Consider the following 12,123-nt stretch of genomic DNA (forward strand, 5'->3'; position numbering starts at 1 on the left):
ACTCATGCTTACTATCTGAGCAGTGAGGACTTTTCAGATGACGGTTTCCAACCTGTGCTGAGCCGCAAAGCGAAGAGGAGGAACATGAGGACATCCTCATCCTCAACTATTCAAACTGTAAGTGAAGCGCCAAAATCGAACACTTATACTATCCTGTTTCTGCCTGCACTTCCTACAGTCAGCATGAAACGCCTTAACAGACAGTGTGTGTCGAGGTCTCTGGAAACGCTCACGCCAAATGAGATCACCGACATAAGAGTGAACGCCAGAAAGAATATACTGGCTGTGGACGTTTTGCACGCAAGTGCGTTGGGCGTTCTGCGCAGTGTAACTGACTTGGACGGCAACCAGGTGTGCTCTCATGTTCCCTTGGGATGTGATGTAGTAACCGGCGTGATCTACGACACAGACGTGGCTATTTCCAATAATGACTTACAATTTATTGTCAAGTCAACAACTGATACTCCAAATGTTGATGTCACCTGGCTAGGCAAGTCTCGCTGTGTGAAGATTGCGTTTAAGAGCACATCCCTCCCCTCTCATGTGAAGGTGGGGTACTTCAGATATGCTGTGTGGCCTTTCATTCCAAAGCCTCTCCAGTACCGTAAATGCATGAAACTTGGACATGTGAGCAGCGTCTGCGAGAATTTGGTGGTATGCCACCGCTGCGCCGAGCCCCATGAAGCGGATACGTGCGTCGCAACTGTCAAGAAATGCTCTTATTGCAATGGATATCATGAAGCCACATCGAAGGACTGCCCGCGGATTCAGAAGGAAATTGCCATATTGAAGGAGATGGTGCGCGATCACTAATCTCCTCGAGAAGCCGCAGCTAAAGTCAGAAGGCGTCGTTCACGTCGACGTAGGTCTTCAAGGACGCCCCTACCTCCTCGACACGTCTGCCAGATCCCTAATCAGTGCCACCTTCTTTGCCTCCCAGACGACATGCCGCGGGAAAGGCTGTAAAGGACAAAGCCAGTGAACATACCCTAACTGGGACAGAGTGGCCTGCACCTCAAAGGGAAGCAGCATCAAGCGAACCGAAGGAGTTTCATGACGGCCAGTCCGCGATCCCAGTTCGAGAACTTTCCAACCAAGGCAGGCAAGTGACTGCAATCGAGCAATCATTAATTGCCACGATTCACACGCTACTGAGCAGCATACAATCTCCGTCTGCTAAGAGTGCACTGCAAATACTGGATGCCCTGAATCCAGTTCTTGATAACGTCGTATAAGCACAATGGCTCAACAAAATCTCATCTTCCGCACTCAAGTTAAAAGTGCGTCGATTTTTCAGTGGAATGCTTGAGGCATGAAGTCCCGTATCTCGGACATTCGCCAATTTGTTCGGGCCAATCAATTCCCTATATTTGTCATATGTGAACCAAACGTATCAACGCCTTATAGATTGTGCGGGTATGAAGGTTTTTGTTCAGCCACTTGCGAAGAACGAAGCAAAGTAATTGTTTACATTCACACAGACTTGACTTACTTTTCGCACCCAAGTTCAAATGACGACAATCAGTACCTGTGTCTTCGTGTAAAGAAGAATGCAGTTTCGTTCACGCTTATTGGTGGATATATAACTCCGTCATCGCGATTTGACTGCGACAGATTAAAGGACATCCTAATGAGGACCGATGGGCCTTGGATCATCACCGGTGACTTCAACGCCCATCACATGCTTTGGTGGAGCACTGGAATGAATGCCAGGGGCCGGAACATTGTTACATTCGCTTCCGATTACGACCTTTCCATCATGAACGATGGTACCCCCACATATCTGCGGGGTCTCACGTATGGCGGTTGCCTTGACCTGACATTGGTGTCACGGTGCTTCTCTCACAAAGTTAAATGGTTTTGCGATATTGAGACTCATGGGAGTGATCACATACCCACCTACGTGACGATCGATGGTATCATAAAGAATTTCTTTTCCAGTGTTGTAATTGGCACTGACTGGTCGATGTTTACATCGCGTGTTGAGGACGCTTGTCAAGAAGGCCTCGCCTGCAGCCTGGAAAATACCATAGCGGAAGCTATGCAAGCGTCCAAATGTAAATTTCCATTTTCGTCTAAAATAACACAGTTTGACATCGAACTGGAAAGATTACGAGCTATACGACGGCGTGCTGAACGACGATACAGACGCACAAGATCAATTTACGATCTGAGGGAAGCCAGGCGGCTCCAGAAAAAGATTCAACGACGCATTTACAAGCCGGAGAGCGAACGCTGGTAAGCATTCTGCGAATCTCTAGACCCTCATAAACCGCTGTCATATATTTGGAGAACAGTTCGTGGTCTTCGCTCCTCTCCGCAACAACGGCATCCTTTTAAAGCTTTGGCACTCCATCATGGAAAAACAGAACTCGAGGTGGCTGATGAATTTTGCACGAGAGTTGCCGGGAATATTATGAACAAGAGCATCGACGCCGTGATCGTTCCTGAGACGCGAATACCAGAAATGGACATTCCATTCACCATGAAAGAAGTGGAAGGTGCGTTAGTCGCTTCTAAGCGCATGTCATCGCCAGGTCTGAAGGTATTACATATAGTGCGTTAGGACACCTTGGACAAAAAGCCAGAAAAGAACTTTCAACATGCTTCAACAACTCCTGGCTCAGCGGCAGTGTTCCCCGAGAATGAAAAATAAGTCGATTAATACCACTTTTGAAATCGGGAAAATCACCATTGGACTTGACAGCGTATCGCCCTATTGCCCTCGCAAGCTGCCTCGGAAAAGTGATGGAAAGAATGGTTCTATTTCGTCTCGAGTGGTACTTGGAACGATACACGAAATACCCTTCTTGCATATCAGGCATTCGTCGGGGCCGCTCCTCCATCAACTGTGTCCTTGACTTTTCGACATTTGTTCAACAAGAAAAAAGTCACAAGCGCATATCAGTGGCACTCTTTCTTGACGTTAAGGGTGCATATGATAATGTAGCTCACGATGCCATCCTCACTTCTCTCGCAGCAATGGGCATTGGTGGACGAATGTTTCAATGAATAAAAGATTATATAACTGGCAGGGGTTTCTTTGTGCAAACATATGAGGGTACAACTGCTGAACATTACATCTACTGCGGAGTACCTTAGGGAGGTGTTTTAAGCCCCACATTGTTCAATGTTGCCCTCATTGGTCTGGTGAAGATTCTGCCAAAGTCGGTGTGCCTATCTATATACGCCGATGATATTTGCCTCTGGAGTGCTGCAGTTACTCGCCCTCAGGTGTGTGCACGAATAAAGCGGGCAGCAACCCTCACAACAGCCTACCTTTTGAAACAACGCCTAACTATATCAACTGTGAAGTGCGCTTTGATGGCGTTTGCACACAAATCAATGACGCCATACCCTGTTTACATCAATGGGCAGAGTGTCAAATATGCACGGACGCATCGTTTCCTGGGCATAATAATCGACAGAAGTCTTTCGTGGAGCCCACATTGTGCGTACTTGAAGAAGAGACTGCTATCTATTCTGCATATAATGAAATTCATGTGCGGGAAAGCATGGGGAACTTCTGTGGCCTCCATGCTACAGCTGTACAGGGCCCTAATTCTGGGGGCATTGCGCTACAGCTTGCCGGTACTGACTAACACTTGGAAATTCAATACTCATTCATTGGAGAGTTTGAAGGGTCAGGCACTGCGTATCTTCCTAGGACTGCCCCGATGCGCTTCTACTTATGCCACAATCATGCTTGCCAAAGACCATCCGGTCAGGACATATAGAGTTGTGGATTGCCTCAGAGCGCACATTCGACATGCTAGCCGTGTCCCCGACCACCACTTGGCCCTTCTATCCTCCGGAAGACCACGGGCTACGTTTTCAGACGTCATAGCCAAGCACCTAAACAGCATTCCATCAGGATATACGCCAGCTGCGAGAATGGCATGTCCTTTATTGTGCCTCGACCAGCCGCAAGTACGTCTAGAAATTCCGGGTATCAAAACAAAAGCAATCACTCCAGAGTAGCATTGAAAACCAACACTGCTAATATTTCAGGAGTTGTACTTGGACCGAACGCAAATATACACTGGTGGGTCCATCTCGTCCAGCAGCTCATCAGGTGCCGCTGTAATTCCGGCTGCAGCAATGGCAATCAAATTTAAGTTGTCGCATGTGACTACATCTACGGCATCAGAGCTTGCTGCTATAAGGGCTGCTTACAATACCTCGTTCAAGAACGTCCAGGAAAATGGGTCATATTCTGTGATTCCAAGGCAGCGCTTCAGAGTTTGCAGTCTGCCATGCGTAGGAGGAGTCTTGAACAATTGGTACAAGAAATAAGACATTGCCATCATGAAGCTCTAGCACGAGGGTATAAATTATATATCAATGGCTGCCTGGACATATCGGTATTACTGGAAATCAATTAGCCGATCAATTAGTGCTAAACAGACGAGGTTTTGAAGCTGTGTATTTTTTAGGAATTATTTATCCATTTATAGCATTTATACAATTAGCAACGAGAAAGCATTCGTGATTTGGTGGTGCGTGATGGACCCTGCTCATGTTTCCTCTTTCGTTTTATTGTTTTCGTCTCGGTCATTGTAGTGTGGTTCATGTTGTATGCAAATAGCATTTCAACTATTGTGTAAGCTGGTGTATTTGAGTAGCTAAGGTGTGTGCACAGTTGCAGAAGTGTACGTCTAAAACTACGGTGAGTGTCACATATTGAGGTTTGCCTCTCACAGATATGACACTGACGACGGGCATCACCAGCATAGTTGTTCCTTTCCCCCCTGTCAAAGGAGCTTAGAACTGCAGTCATGTCACAAAGCCTGGACAATAAAGTGAGTGTATTAGCACACAAAGTTTTCATCATAAATGCCTGTGCTCTAGTGATGTACAGCTGTTTAAAACCGTAATGATACTTACTAGTATAGTGTGGACTATGCTATTATCACCGAATACGCAATGTCTCTCTACGGCCGATACTGATATATTGGGAGCTGGAAAAAACAGCTGGTTGTGACCACGCGTGGTTCGTCATTTTCACTGGGTATACTATTATTTTACCTTACGTTGTGCGAAAACAAATATTGTTTAACTCTTCTTGCTACCATTCTGGTTTTTCCTCTTGTTTCTAACAGCATTATCAATTTTAACAGCCACCGCATAGATGAAAAGGTTTCATCAATGGTTTCAGTTACGCGAAAAGATTACGTCGGAATTCTTCATGAAGCTTTTTCTGGGGTATAGCAGAAGGAATAGTGACAGCGTTATTTGACCGACTCGTCTCCTGGTTTTGGCCGTTAAATGGGTAATACAGGAGCACTCCGCCGAAGAAATTAAACGTGTTCTGTATTGATAACCAGCATCATTACTAGATCTGAAACGCCATAGTAATAAAATAGGTCAAAGTTATGCGCTCATAATGTTTTATTGCGTTCTTCCTGCATTTATTCACTAAGACAGCTACTTCTTCAGCGCAAGCAGTCCCGTCACTCTAACGTCTTCCGGGTCTGCGACCTGGGTAAAAATAAATGTGCATTAAAAAACAATGGCAATGAGCTCAATGGGCATTGAAAGTATATAACTAAACTAAACTCGATTTTAGGATGAGATTCGTAGTAAAGAGATTTAGGTATTATATTTCGAACCATCGTTCTTTCTACATTGGAAACAAATTTTCATATGTTGCATTTTTTAATCTTAAAATTCTTTTAATATGCATGGAATGTCATGAAAAACGAGCATCTATTGAACACAGGACTAAACGCGCTGCTGAAATACCTGAAAGGTCTTAGAAACTGACCTCCAGAATAAGTAGACTCTTACAAATGTTTGTTGTTTTAGTCTAGCAAAAATAATGAGTCAATGCTAACTATGCAAAACGCATGAGAATGTTTCTTAGCATTACGAAACTTCACAGGCTATAGCGTAATTTTGATGAAACTAGAGTTGTGTGTTTTAGTATAGCACTGAATGCAGAAACGGCGTTCTCCTCTACTGCTGTTCTCTGAGCTCTAATATTCATCTTAAGTTGTCTCTCTCTTCTCAGTTTTGAAATCAGTGAAGTACAAAATTGTCCTCCAAACATTCCACGCGATCAGAAGTTCTTTTTTTTAACCCAGAAACAAACTGATCTACTAATATTTCATTCGTGATGTATTTAAGATCTGTAGTTACTTATATTGAAGTACACTTGTAGCTGAATATTGTGACGCCATTCAGAAAGTATAAGAATAACTATTTATTATTGCTAAACAGTGCCCCAAAAGCAAAACCAAATGGTGTATCATTTCTCGTAGCAGAGATGAAAAGGAATGAATATCTCTCAGAAGTCCTCGAGTGGTGCGCCAATCCTTTTTCATTTGATGCCGGTCTGAGGAGACGCGCGCCATCACTGCCTTTTTTTTATTTATTTATTGGACCGGTAGTCTCTTGAAGGGCACAAGAATATGTGCGCATGTACACTATATTTTTAATACCACGTATGTATGGCGTCAATGTTGTGATAATTGATATTTCCATCCACATGGCCTTGTAAAAAGGACATTTTTATTCAAACTCACAGTAGTATTGTGTAGTCACTAGCACGCTGTGACTTGAGTCACCAAGGTCATTTGATGTATTTGAAAACGATTGCTATAGGTGCATTTTCATTGCGGCTGTTAGCAACAAGGAGTTGCACCATATTGCGATTACTCTACGTTCTCGTTCACGAACAGCTTTTTGTGCGCAATACTATTCTCGTTTCGCTTTCGAGAGATAACACATTATTGAAAACATTTCTCTGCCTTCAATCATCGGCTAGTTTAGTTCCATGGTCCTTCCTGAAACACGCGTGGTTTTAGCTGACGCTCGAATGGCCGTGTACAAAACATCTGGCTCTGGCTTTCAAGCCACAGCTGGAGACAATATGTGTACGAAGAATCACTTTATTTTTAGAGAGAAACCCGCCAATATGTTCACTGAAGATTTCGAGAATGATTGCATAGAGCGAAGGGCATCATCGTAGATGGTGTACTGCGCCTTGCGACATTGCTCTGTCTACAGTGAGAAGTTCTTCGAGTGACGTTTGATTGTCGCAACATCGCAACATATATGTCACAAGAAAACAGCACGTGTCCGACTAAATTTGGGAGCAGCAACTTCTATTTTCAATAAGGACAGTCTTACTAAGGACGGCGTTAAAAAACAGCATCGGTTGGGGCTGTTTTCTCAGTCAGCAAAACACTAACAGTGTTGACTATATTTCAAATAGTACTTATGTGAATGATGAATGCCATTGTTGTATTTAGATTGATTTGCAGAGGTACTAGCTAACCTACTAGCTAACACAGTATTGTTTGAGAAACGCAAATGTAATTGGGTAACCTTTCCTAAAAAAATTTGTTTTCTGGTACAAAGGCGGCAAAAGGTTTCATAAAATCAAACTGTATTATGCTGTTAAGCAGACCAGTTTGTGAAGTTTATAGAAAAACAAGAAGAACAGTCTTTTTCTTTTTTAGTATTATTTCACAGTACTACTTCTTACCGGCCCCTTCAAAGGCACGTCTTCCAACTGCACGCATTTTTTCAGCTAGGGTGCCGGAACTGTTAGGCTAGTGCACAGGAAAAAGAAAACGATCCTGCGCAACTTGAATGCACTTGTGATGCAAGTATGAAATGAATTGTGCAGCCTTTCTTGTTTCTCTTCTTTTTTACTGTCTTTTTTTTCAGCAAGTTCTCTCTCTCTCGCTCTCTTGGATTCTCTTTTTAGCATGGTTTTCTGTCTTTATCTATTATTTTAGCGTCCTTCTTGCAGTTTTTGCTTCGTGCCCTTCTTTCTTTCACTTTTAATTTGTAGACCTACTTACTACTTTGCCTTTCTTCGCTTCGTTTTGTGTACAGCGTCCTCCTTTTCTATTACGTGACCGTGTTTTCTTGTCGTACCCTCTGTCCATTTCAACGTTCTTTTTGTGCTGTTACCTTTGTTTTTTCTCCACGTATGTATCTATTTCTATCTGTGTCTATAATTCATTATATCTCCTTTTTCCGCCCTTGTTCTCTCCCGCGGCTGACTAGTCAGGGAAATTGGGAGTTTGCGCGCCTGACAAATAGGATCGGGGATGTAAGAGAGAGTACGGCGTCATAGTGATAACAGTTTTCGCGAACGGTGACCGGGAGTTTACCTATAGCATAAACAGCTGCACTAATAAAATGCATATCGGAAAGAAAATTAATATTGCATACCAGGACCCTTTGGTGAACCCGGTCGTCCTCTTCCACCAGCAGGTCGTCCTCCTCCACCAGCAGGTCCTCCTACTCGAGGTGGTATTTTCATTCCGGCATGAGAACCGGGGGGCATAACTCTGACTGCGTAGGCACATAACTGCCCGTCATTCTGCATAATTGACAGAATACAGGCAAATGCGACCAAAAAGATGACAATGCGGAAGCTTGAAAGCTTTGCCATCTTGATCTCACTACGAGGGCTGCCTGGTCTGGCTAACATTGAGGCGCCTTTATATACATACTTGGAAAGAACAAGCAGGTGAAGAAAACAGAATATAGCTAGTTTAGTGCTTATATGACATTCAATGCAAGGCATTTATTTTAATGACGTGCCAATGTCGGCAGTCTGCAAGATGCCCGTAATGGAACCCCATTAAGTGATCTTTCTTGGGTATCTGAGTAGTATACTAGACAAATATATTAACTCCGCGTTATGAATAAACACTGAGCACACCGCTGAGCTCGGTGAATCAAGGACAATCTGTCATGACAGTAAAAAAAACGGAAATTCAAGTGCAGAGGAAGAATTCTTTTCAATCAACTTCCCCATGTGCTTTCTTCAAATCTATGCATGAGAAGATGACTCATAGCATGCGTACTTACCTTCTGTCCCAAGTTGACAATCAGCCCTATCGGATACAGTGGCACTCAAGTCATGGAACTAAAATATTTTAGAGGAAAAGCTATTTCGACGGAGCAACAACAGCCAATTCTGGTGTAGTAGTTGGCCGTCGCCATCAACGCTAATTGATGTTAGCTCTACAGCAAATTTTGAAAAATAAAACTTTATATAATTGGATGCAATCTAAACACTACCTCTCTACGTGGCAGTTGAGTATTCTTGCCTGAGACACATGGGTTTTATTTATTTTGTTTTTAAATTGTGCAGCACATGAATGGTGACAGTGGAATTAGGTTGTAATTCAAAATAAACGTCACACATCTGCTGTACCAAACTGCATTATTTACATTGTCATTTAAAATTCATTCAATTTAGGCACAGTTTCCCGTCTTTCAAACTATGAAAGTGCACATTGTTTTGTTGTTTTTATATACCGCAATAAACTAGGCCACGTTCTCTTGAACATACTGTCTGTCTGGTCTTCTATCCAGGTGAAAAATAAAAGAAACCAGCCATTATTGAGTGACAAATTGCGCAATACGATCATCACGATCCCGTCAAACTGTATTCCGCCCTCGTTGTTTCTTGCTATGGGCCTAATTCAGTGATAGACTAACAGGGGTTTTTCATTGTGCTCAGAACATGTACCAAACATGTACCACTAGCGAACAGTGCAGAAATACGTGGTCAATTGCTTCAAGTTGGTTACAGATTAAAGAGGTGAAGCCCCATGGTATATTAAATTTTTGCTCTTGTATTGAGGTGGTTGCTAGAAGGGCTGGTGTGTAATATAAAAAATAAAGATATATCCTTTATAATGCTTTGCCTGTTTTAATTAGTTAGAATATATTACCAAACTCGCCTGCAGTATATCGCGCTCGGTAAACTGCGATGATGAACTTATTGTCACCGACACCCTCATATTCTTTGTACTATACCTTCCTCCATATAGCCTTGTCCAGCACCTGTCATCACTCTAGGGATAGCAGAAGCCGGACAAGGTATTTGTCCAAGTCGGTTTACCTGTCATCACTCGAGTGATCACAGGTGAATTAATTTGGGCAGTGGTCGTCCAAATATTAGTTCGAACCTGGTTAACGTGAAGAGCCACCTGTCTCGCGAAAAAGGACTACTTTAGAAAGCACAGCCAGCCTGAAGCCACTACTCTTTACTTGCGTATACTGATTTGTATTAGTTCGCCTTTTCAAGTTGGACTTCCATACAAAAGTCACCCGCACCCTACGCAACTTTAGCACATTGTGCCTTAAAGAATAGAATGTGTTGATGAAATGCCATAGCTTTGTCTAAGCCGTGGTAGAGAGCAGTGTTACGGACTCGTCCCATTCAATCTATTCCTGTTCAATTGCGGAGAATCAGAACCTGCCCTTATTCCATTCCTCTCAATTCCTCAGAATGAAAAAACTTAGCCCATTTTCACTCCGGTCATGACCGGGCTGTTCCATTCTAATTCTGGAGTTCCTCAGCGTACGGAAGGCATCTTTATTGTTTTATCAAGTTAAGAATTACCATTCCGTAAAGGTGATGTCATGAGATGCATTGACAACTGCAAAATTATTCAAAACAGGTTGGCAAGGTCGAGGAAAAGTAGCTTCAATACATATCTCGAGCGTTTCAACCACCCTTATAGTTGTCACAGTGGCAGTTCTCTCACTACGTATTGTATTTGCATGCTCAGAATAATTTAACAAATGTGGTTCTTTGATAATTTTAAGCGTGTGGGGGGAGGGCTGCTGACACCCCCTGTTAAGTTGTTTGGGCCGTGCGGCCCACGTGTCTCGCTCAAAAGCCGCATTTCGCGTTGCAACTACTGGGTGGTAGGTGGCATTGATTACCACTGTCATCATGTCAATGTCGTTTCCGCTGTCAATGAGGGAGATAGGTTAGATTTTAGATTCAGTAAGGAAAAATCAGCTGTCATGATTTTTAATATGAATGAAGGTAGTGAGCTTAGAATACAGGAGATCACGCTAGAAATAACAGATAAATACAAGTATCTGGGCGTATGGATAAGCAAATGGACCGAGTACATAAGGGAATACGACATATACGTGACGACTAAAGGTAACAGGAATGCAGCAGTGATTAAAAAAAGGGCACTGTGGAAATACAATAGGTATGATGTTGTGAGAGGAATATGGAAAGGGGTCATCGTTCCTGGGCTGACATTTGACATGTGACATGTGTTCCTGGGCAATACGGTCTTGTGCATGAGATCAGAAGTTCAAGCAAGATTAGAAATTAAGCAACGTGGAGTAGGTAGGCTTGCTTTAGGAGCTCACGGGAATACACCAAATTAGGGAGTACAAGGCGATATAGAATGGACATCATTTGAGGGCAGGGAAGCTAGCAGCAAGATAAAATTTGATAAGCGATTGAGAGAAATGCGGGAGGAGCGTTGGGCTAGGAAGGTTTTCAGCTATTTGTACATGAAGTATGTCAATACAAAACGGAAGAAGCGAACCAGGAAATTAATTGGTAAATACTTAGAAAACAGCAGGTGGCCAAACCAAAAAGAACTATCGGTTAAGAAGAAAGTGAAGGAAATGGAGACTGACATGTGGAGAATTGGCATGATTAGGAAGTCCGCACTAGAGATCTATCAAACATTTAGGCAGGATATTGCAGAGGAAAGGATCTATGATAATACTCGGGGTAGTTCTCTACTATTTGAGGCCTGGACAGGTGTATTGTGAACCAAGATATATCGGGCCAATTACGAAGGGGTAGACACAGTATGCAGTGCGTGTGGAGAGGAAGAAGAAACTGCCGAACACTTGATAATGTTCTGTAAAGGACTTCACCCTATGGTTAAGAATGAGGGCACAGAGTTTTTCAAAGCACTGTGGTTTAGGTACAGGGAGGGCAAAATAGACTTCAAGTGGGTAGAATTAACTAGGAGGAGGTTATCTGATCGGTGGCTAAAGTCAAGGCACGAGTGAAAATCAAACCCTTCACTACGAAGTACGAATCCTGAACCTCACAATTTAAAGGGGAAAAAAGACAAATCTAGTGGTTAGTTCCCTAAGTACTACGGCTAGGGGGCATTAGCCACCGCCTCATCAAAAGGGTACAGCCACATGCATCCATTTTCCATCCATCATCATCATCATGGTTCTGACAGTGGTAGCACCGGCGGTGACCCCTGGCGGAAAACCTTGGTGGCGGGCGAGAGTTGAGAGAGTCTCTTCTGCGGGTGGCGGCTTCCGCCAACGGTTGTCTCTCGCGGTGGGCCTGCCGTGGACGGCACC

General features: G+C 43.3%; 1 long non-coding RNA gene across 1 annotated transcript; it reads right to left on the reverse strand.

Annotated features, from left to right (window-relative positions):
• Positions 1-5,373: 5,373 nt before the first annotated feature.
• Positions 5,374-8,521, reverse strand: LOC142766866 (uncharacterized). The gene is made up of 2 exons (XR_012884632.1): positions 8,191-8,521; positions 5,374-5,481 (listed from the first exon to the last, which is right to left on the reverse strand). It is a non-coding gene; the product is annotated as an uncharacterized LOC142766866 (long non-coding RNA).
• Positions 8,522-12,123: the final 3,602 nt, after the last annotated feature.

This window comes from Rhipicephalus microplus, chromosome 7 (genome assembly GCF_043290135.1).
Source record: "Rhipicephalus microplus isolate Deutch F79 chromosome 7, USDA_Rmic, whole genome shotgun sequence".
Classification (NCBI taxonomy): domain Eukaryota; kingdom Metazoa; phylum Arthropoda; class Arachnida; order Ixodida; family Ixodidae; genus Rhipicephalus; species Rhipicephalus microplus.